The sequence below is a fragment of the Sceloporus undulatus genome, chromosome 2 (genome assembly GCF_019175285.1).
Source record: "Sceloporus undulatus isolate JIND9_A2432 ecotype Alabama chromosome 2, SceUnd_v1.1, whole genome shotgun sequence".
Lineage (NCBI taxonomy): Eukaryota > Metazoa > Chordata > Lepidosauria > Squamata > Phrynosomatidae > Sceloporus > Sceloporus undulatus.
The window spans coordinates 301,316,266-301,325,573 of NC_056523.1; positions in this window are offsets into that span (position 1 = coordinate 301,316,266).

Below are 9,308 nucleotides of genomic sequence, written 5' to 3' on the forward strand. Positions count from 1 at the left end.
TGTCCACAAACAGCCTTTCCACCTTATTTCTGGTGAGAGAAATTGTAGGACGGGTGTATGTATGATGTATAATCATGGGGTGGCTTGGGTGGTTGTTAAACAGGGTGGATATCATGGTGTTAGTGTGGTTTTAATATCTGTAATTTTATTTTAGAGGATAATTTTAATTGTTTTATTGTAATATGCTTTTAGAATTTTAATTTGTGAGCCGCCTTGGGTCACTTCGGGGAGAAAGGCAGGATGGAAATCACATAAATAAATATTATTGAATTTCTCCAGGGAGAGAATAAATTCTTCAATAGTTTCCTGGAGAGAAGTTCAATGTTAGTGATGGTTTCTTTCTTCTTCCCATTCAAGATTTTTTATTCTGGGTTTGCCACTGCAAGTAATGGTGTTTGCAGTCAGCAGTCCAGCTACCATTTTGTAGTGACCTCATATTTTTAGGAGTTTGAGAAAAAAGACATTTCAGAACTTTTTCTCAGGGAAAAAAAATATTTTTGAGAATTGGAGAACAAGAAATAACAGGCGCTGTAGGTTATGTTTCAGAGGAATGAACTGGCTCAAACAGCTCTGACTATTTCTTGCTTAAGATAACCCAATGAAGTTCATGAGGTCACCAAATGTGGACAGGTAACTTGAAGGCACAAACCTCATGGTTCTGTAGGGTGGAACCACCGCAATTAAAGCAGAAATATAGTGCTATACATTTTGTATTCTATTAATCATAGTGCTACAAATTTAGTATTTTATATTAGATTAGTAAGTACTGCATACAATTGCTTTAGATCCTTTAATTATTTTGATTCATCAAATGAAATAAATGGAGATTCTAGGGTATCTTCTTTAGAAGAATATATAACAGGAATGTGGAGTCTTTGGCTCTGCCAAAGTGCTGGACTAAAACTCCTATAGTCCCTTAAAAGTACTATAGTACTTGATGGGGCAGACAAAAAAGAGTATTACAGATAAAGGAGAGTTCAGAAAATGGGACAGTGCCAGAATGTGTCCATGTAAGAGAAATCGCAATATTGGGAGAGAGAAGGGATATAAATCCAGTAAATACATAATATAATGCACCGTTATTTTTAGAAATGATTTATTCTTGTATTAATTTTATTCATTTGTATCTCACCTTTTCCCCAATGCTGGGACTTTAAATTAATAAAATCAGAAGAGAATAAAAGCACACAAAAACACAAGTGTGCATTTTGGTATCTATAAACAGTTAATCTATAGTGTTAAAACCATTTAAAGCTCATTAAAAGACAGAATATAATAATAATAATAATAATAATAATAATAATATGCTTTATTTATATACCGCTCTTCCGAGACGATCAAAGCGGTTCACAGAATCATTTAAAAATTTCACATCATAAAAAGCAAACATCACAATATATCTATCAATAAAAACCAATAAAAACCGAACATCAAGTAAAACAAACATGGAATCTATCAATTGTAATTAGCCATTTGTATCAGGGGGGACAGTCTCTATAAGGAGTCTGAAGGAAATACTAATCGGAAGAGGTGGGTCTTTAAAGCCTTTTTGAAGGCATCCAATGTAGAGGTCATATGAAGCTCTTCTGGAAGTTTATTCCAGTACATTGGTGCAGCTGATGAAAATGCTCTCTGGTGAGTTGCTGCTAGTCTCACTTTAGGGTGTACTAATAAATTTTTTCCTGATGTTCTGAGAGTGCAGGGTGGACTATATGGGGAGAGGCGTTCCCTCAAGTAACTCAATTATTGTGGATCTTTCATTATATTTATGACCAAATGATACAGCGTGGAAATTGATAAATATAGGAATTTTCACACAGTTTAATTTATCCCACTGGAAATCTTACTGGAGTCGTATGTATTATGGGATTAAGATTAAGGAGCTGCTATTCATGGTTGTTGATATACTATCATATTTATTATATTTCGTAAAAATACAGTGTTTCCCATTACTATAATATTTGATATGCAGGATTCTTAGCTATATTTTTAACTGTAAAGTTGTGATATGTGACAATCAAAAAATGTTCCCTCACTTCTCTTTTCAGCACCCTTCATACAACTAACTTTGAATTGCATGACTCCTATTGTACAAATTCACTGTTATCAACAGGGAATACAGTGAAATGCAGCATAATCCAACTGAGATAAGGCTATGGATCTGCTTATTCATACTAACCTTTCTTTTCTTTTGTACATAGAAGTTAGTTCTTGCTGCTCTATTTTGTATTCAGCCTTACATTGCCCTCCAGTGGTCATTCTGCCCTATGTCAGTAAGAGAGGATTTTAACTTTCAACTGTAAAGGAGTGTTTGCTAGGGAATGCAAAGGGATCTACTAAATTGGATTGAGTAAAAACTGCAGATGGACAAAATGTCTCTAAAATTTATGGCCTCTAAAGATATGCTCCGGAGAACTGTGGGACATCTTCTAAAAACTAGCAGAGGATACTGTAGAAGAAAGTGGCGGTAACAAAAAATATTCTGCTCCCTCCCTTCCACTTGGGGATGCTCCCACTAGTTGGATCTAGTGGATCCAACCTTTTCATGTATTTTATTTTCATGGGAGGGAGGCAGTCACACTTCACAATGGTGCAGTGACTGCCTCCCACCCATGAAAATAAAATACATGAAGAAGTTGGATGTTTGTATGGGCCCATACAGACAGGCCAAAATAAAGCTGCTTCGGGTCCTTAGGACTGGAGCGTGGCTTTGGCGTGGCTTCTGGACTCTTAGGACAGATGCATTATTTAAACAGCATACCTCCAAAGTGACCCAAAGCAGCTTTATTTTGGCCTGTCTGTATGGGGGCCTATATTTCTATGAGCACTTTGATAACACTTTAATTATCATGGACTCCATCCATGCTAACTTCATGCTGATTTCTGATGCTAACGCCCACTCTGTTCCTAATCAATTTTATACCATTAGATTGGGATGACGTGGAATCACCCAGCCCTTGAGATGTTGTGGGCTACAATTGTCATCAGTCCTAGTCAATGGTGAAGTATGGGAATAGCAGTTCAACATCTGGAAGTTCCCACTCTGCATTAAAGGATATACAAACCCTAAAAGATATAAAAACTCATCACGGCCCTTTGATTTGACAAAATATGCTCCTGTGAAATAGGTTTTATCTAGTGTCCCTTCCATGAATGAAAAAACTCCTGTTCAGGGAAGGGAATGAAAGGCAACTCTTTTTGGCAGAAGGATGGTCCTGATTTTACATTTTCCTTGTACAGTACTGTAGCTGCTTCCACTGTGCTATTTGGGAATGTCCTTCCAACTCTCCAGAGAAAATATTGGAGGTTGGTGTAAATGGTTGCGGAGGAAAACAGGATTTTTTTTAAACAGCCCCCTGGGGAGGCATAGGGTACAATTTTTAAAAGGCTTTCCTAGGCTCTTTTATACCCAGGTAAGGAGACATGGAGAAGAGTACTAAAGATACCATGGACAGCCAAAAAGACAAACAATGGGTCCTTGAACAGATCAAGCCTGAAATCTCCCTGGAAGCCGAGATGCTCAAATTGAGTCTATTGTACTTTGGCCACATTATGACAAAGCACATCTCATTAGAAAATATTATAATGCTATGGAAGGTGGAGGGAATTAGAAAGAGATGAAGACTCTATTAAGGAGGTTACAAGTATGAATGTACAGGACCAGGAAATTTTCCTCCAGTCCCCAAATGTCTAGCATTGCTGTAACTGAAAATACTACTTCAGCATTTAGAAATATAGATTAGGCATCCAAAGAAAAGAGGCAAGCAAAGTGAGCAGGAGAATATGAACAGGGCAAATACAAGAATTCTAGGGCAGCTATGAAAGAACTAGACAAAATCTTAAAATGTAAAGACGTACAGCTGAATCCTGAAGTTAGAATCATCCAAGCCATTATATTCTCCATTTATCATGTATGGATGTGAAAGCTCGACAGTGAAGAAAGCAAATAGGAAGAAAATTAATTGATTAGAGATGTGGTGATGAGGATAGCGGAATGGCCAAAAAGACAAACAAGTGGATCCTAGAACAAATCAAGCCTGAATAAGCCTGAGGGCAGGGAACCGTCTAACGAAAAGATTATATGTACAATGCTGTGTAAATTTACAGCGCTTTATAAATAAAAGTTAATAATAATAATAATAACTCTTCCTGGAAGCCAAGATGATTAAACTGAGGCTGTCATACTTCAGCCACATCATGAGAAGGCATGATTCAGAAAAGACAATGATCCTGGGGAAGGCAGAGGGCAGCAGAAAGAGAGGAAAATTGCATGCTAGATGGATAGATTCAATCAGGGAAACCATGGGCCTGAGCCTACAGGACCTGAGCAGAGAGGTATAGGATAGGAGGGCTTGGAGGCATCTCATTCACAGGATCTCCATAAATTGAGGTCACTTCAAAGGCAGCTAGCACCAACAGGTGTGATTGATATTACAAGTCTCATTTTCTGCAGTTCTTGAAATTTCAAGGCTGAAGTAAAATTTCATATTATTCTTATTTGGTGGGGCAATGCCCTCTTTTTGCCCTCCCCCCTTAGCTCTAGGAGGTACCATATGTGTGCTCATTGTCTACAGTTATTTCTTTCTTTCCTGGAAACTCTCAAGGAACTGGCAGCTAATGGGTCAGAAACCAGAACTGGTCCATGGACAACCATTTTGAGTAGCACTGATGTAGATTTTGCACCAAGCAGCGTCAGGTAGGAAGTGCAAAGGTACACATTATGAGGTTGTTTGTTGTTGCGTGTCTTCAAGTCATTTCCAACTTATGGCAACCCTAAAGCAAACCTATCATGTTTTCTTAGTTTTCTTAGCAAGATCTGTTCAGAGGAGGAATTCAAAGATATAGCCGTGTTAATCTGTAGAATCAGTATGTAGAACTCTTGTAGTACCTTTGAGACTAAATGAAATAAAGAAGTTGACAGCATGAGCTTTCCTAGACTTAAGTCTACTTCCTCAGATGCATTTGGCTCATGCTGATAACTTTCTTTTGGTTAGTCTCAAAGGTGTTCAGAGGAGGTTTGCCATTGCCTTCCCCTGAGGCTGAAAGCATGTGACTTGCCCAATGTCATCCAGTGGGTTTCATAGTCAAGCTGGGAATTGAACCCTAGCCTCCAGAGTTGCAGTCCAACACTCAAACCACTACATCATGCTGGCTTTCCGTTATGAGCTGAGAATGAAGCATATAAACAAAACCCATTTTGTATATATTCCCTTAATTTGGCAGAGTTTATTCCATCCCCTGCATAACTACACCCCTGGCTCACTACCACATACTGTATGTAATTATAGAACTGTAGCATTAGTATCTCTACTACTCACTATATATTTGTTGCTGTGTGCATTCAAGTTGTTTCTGACTTATGACAACCTTAAGGAGGACCTATCACAAGATTTTATTGGCAGTATATGTTCAGAAGACATTTTCGTTGCCTTCCTGAAAGGACGAGAGTGTGCCCAAGGTCACCCAGTGGGTTTCCATGGCTGAGCAGGGATTCAAACCCTGGTCCCTAGTGTCATAGTCTAATGCTCTAACCACTACACCACATGGACACTCCTTCAATATATTTACAGTACTTGCTGGAACTGGAAAAGAGCTGGGTGGAACTAGCCATTAACAATTTGTTTTTAGCTCAGTTGTCAGATTAATTATAAATTAGTACTTAATCTCCAAATCAGTACGGAATCCTCACCACCAAGGAGGACAAAGCATGTTAAGCACCACAAATGTTGGACTTTCAAGAAAAGTGGAGGACATGACCAAAGCAAACCTGAAAACACTCCTAGAAATGTATATCTATGCCTCAAAAATGGTCAAAGTGGTCATGCTCAAAAATGGAGGAACTTCTGGAATTCCTTCTGGACAGATGGCTGAAATGTAGGGCACATCCTGGAAAAGGAGGATGCCTGCTCACCTTGCTTGAGGGAAAAGTTGGAAGGGATCTAAAAGATCATCTAATTGAGACCCATATCCACTGAGATATAGACTCTAGTGCAGGGGTAGGCAACCTGCGGCCTGTGGGTTGGATGCGGGCCGGCAAGGCCTTGGGACTGGCCCCAGCCCAGTCCTGCCGCCGGGGCCTTTGGCGTCTCGCGCGAGGGGCATGGTGGGGCAATTGTCTATAGAAGCCTCAGAAACATGCATTTATCTTAACATTTTTTAAAAAATCAGCAATTTTTTTTGCATGTCCGCCATTTTTTATTTAAAAAAGTGCCCTCCATTTGAAAATTTTGTCCTACATTTGTCCCAGTTTGTTTGTTTGTTTATTTATTTATTTTAAAAAAATTAATTATTTATTTTTTGGCTTCGGCCCCCCAGTTGTCTGAGGGACAGCAACTCGGCCCCTGGCTCAAAAGGGTTGCCTACCCCTGCTTTAGTGTATATTCTTACCATCATAGTCAGTGATCAGGAATACTGGGAATTGCAGTGACAGTGTGAAGGGATGCAGGATTCCCACTACTGTCATAAAACAGCAAAGGTAAAAGGTAAAAGGTTCTTATTGTGAAAACATTGGAGCCCTGTATAACACCACACACATTAGGCATTTGGGACATGCTGCAGTCTGTTGCTGTGGGACTCCATGTGTTGCATTTATTGCAAATCTAAGCAACTCTGATTTTTTATAATAATTTTTCTTTACTTCATCCTTTGGATGCTTCAAAATACAACTCCCAGGGGTTTATCACATGCAGAAACAGGATTTTAAAATCCGGGTGTTGTTTGTCAGATGCGTTGGCGTGAAAGAGAATTAACATTAAAATAATCCGAACGGAAAGCTCCTTTGTATTTTAGGAATTTAGCAAAGTAAAAAGGAGCTGGTTTTGATGTCTTTGCGTTTGGGTTATTTTTGTGTTATTTCTCTTTCACGCAAACATCTTCTGAAAAACAACCTGCAAATGCGGATTGTTTTCAGTTTAAATTTAGTTTCTGCATGGGATTCATCCCATGTGATAATCTCCCCAGGCATGTTTCCCAGCAAGGATAATAGGAAGAACACCAAGGCAGTACACTATAGTCTTTCTCTTAAAGGTTTTAGTAAATGTAACCTACACAAAGGGGAACAGATTGCGAGTTTGACCATTAACTTGTATCTACACCAACACAACATCATTTTCTTCAAAGTTGCACTACATAAAAGACATCTGGCTTAAGGGAAAAGTCACAAGTGACCCCAAAAGCCATCTAGTTGATATCCCATGTCCACAGATGATGTAGACTCCAGTGTATATTAAGTGTATGTGTCCTGAAAAGGAGGATGTCTGGTCATGCTGCTTGAGGGAAACTCAGAAGGGACCCAAAAGGTTATCTAGTCGAGACTCAGAAGATTATTAGATGAGGGACGTCCTGTCCCTTCATGCTCCCATCCTTTGCGAGAATGACTTTCAGATGGGATTTGCACTTATACTGTCTGGGAAGTGCGAATGATAGCAATTGCACAACAGGATTTCAGATGAAGTCGCGTGGATCTTGGCATTATCCCGCCATTAACCTGTCATTAAAGCAACATTGGCTGGCATTTTGCATTAATGGCAGTTTGTGTTAATGTGCTACATCATTTAAATGACAGGCTAATGGTGGGGATTGGTGCTACAGTTTGAAAACCTTTTGTGCCATTGCAGTCACGGATGGGTTAAGGACGGGGGAGTGATCCTGTCCCTATTGTGTCCCCATGTGAAAATCTCGCCCTTGTCCACAGAGGATGCAGACTTCAGTGTGTATATTTAGTGCATATATCCTGGAAAAGGAGGATGCCTGCTCACCCTGCTTGAGAGAAAAGTCAGAAGAGACCCAAAAGGTCATCTAGTTGAGACCCCATGTCCACAGGAGATGCAGACTCCACTATATATTCAATGTATATGTCCTGGGATGTTATCACATGGGGGAAATTGGAAGGTCAATGCAGTGTGATCCCCGATGCAATCATGGGGTTTCACATTGTTGCGTGAGAGGTTATCACACATAATCGAAGTCAATGCTAGGTCAATTCGAATCTAATCCAGGGTCAACCGAGAGATGTGTAAATCTGGGGAAATACAGAATTTAAAAATCCTGTTTCACTCCAAAGTTGCATTCAATTCGAATTTGGCAGGTATGGAACGCACGTCTCGGTCGCCCTTGGATTGCCTACCAATCAGACTACAATTCCCATGCCCCTTTGCTGGCAGCAATTTTCCCCTCCCTCCCTCTGGTGTGTGGGGGACTTTTCTCTCCTCTTGAAGTATTTCTGGAGCTGTTTTGGGGGATGAAGCAGCCCTCCTTCCCCACAGAGACACACACACACTGCCTCCTTCCCTCCTCCTCTCAGCCCTTTCCGGCTCTTTCCCTTTGTAAACTCATCCTCTCCAATTGGAGAGAAGGGATTGGCCAGGGCTCTCTCTTTTTCTTTTGCAACCCTGTCACAGGGTTTTCTTGGCAGGTTTATTCAGATGGGGTTTGCCATTGCCATTTTCTGAAGAGGCCGAGAGAGTGTGACTTGCACCAGGTCACCCAGTGGGATTCGATTCCTGCCTTCTAGTCATAGTCCAGTACTCAAACCAAGTACAAGGTTGCTTTGGATTGATTTTGAAATGGTGAATTGCCTAAATAACATGAAATAAAGGGTAATGAATGAACAAATAATGTGAATTGCCTAAATAACATGTAATAAAGGGTAAGAACTGAACAAATAACGTTAAACAAGGTAAAACCATGGGAACAAGAAGCAAGCCCCACGCGAAGTGTAAAAAGGTCATGATCCAATTTCGCCCTCACTGCGCATGTGCAGGGATGCAAATTTGAATTCTTGCCTATGAAAGGCAACATACTCATATGCTAATTTCTTTTGCATTGGCACTGCTTTGGCTTTGGGATGGGTGCTGTGTTCTTCTGTGGTGTGATAGCCATCCACATTCCTCCCGTGTGATAACATCCCTGGAAAAGGAGTCTGTCTGGTCACCTGCTGCTTGAGGGAAAAGTCAGAAAGGACCCAAAAGGTTATCTAATGGAGTCCTCATGTCTCCAGAAAATGCAGACTCCAGGGTATATGTCCTGGAAAAGGAGGACGCCTGGTTACCCCTTGGACCCAAACTGGAGTCCTCTGAGAGGAAAAGGTGGAGGAAGAAAGGCCCCCAGAGCCCTGCCTGCCTGCTGCTTTCCCCTTCCCTCGCCCCTCAGCAGCAGCAGCAGCCCCCATGGCTGTAACCTGACCTGAGCAGCCAGCCCCGGAGCAGCTGTGGGCGGGAGGAGCTCCTGGCCAAGCCTTCCCTGGGTGCCCCCTTCCTTCCTTCCTTCCTTCCTTCCTTCCTTCCTTCCTTCCTTCCTTCCTTCCTTCC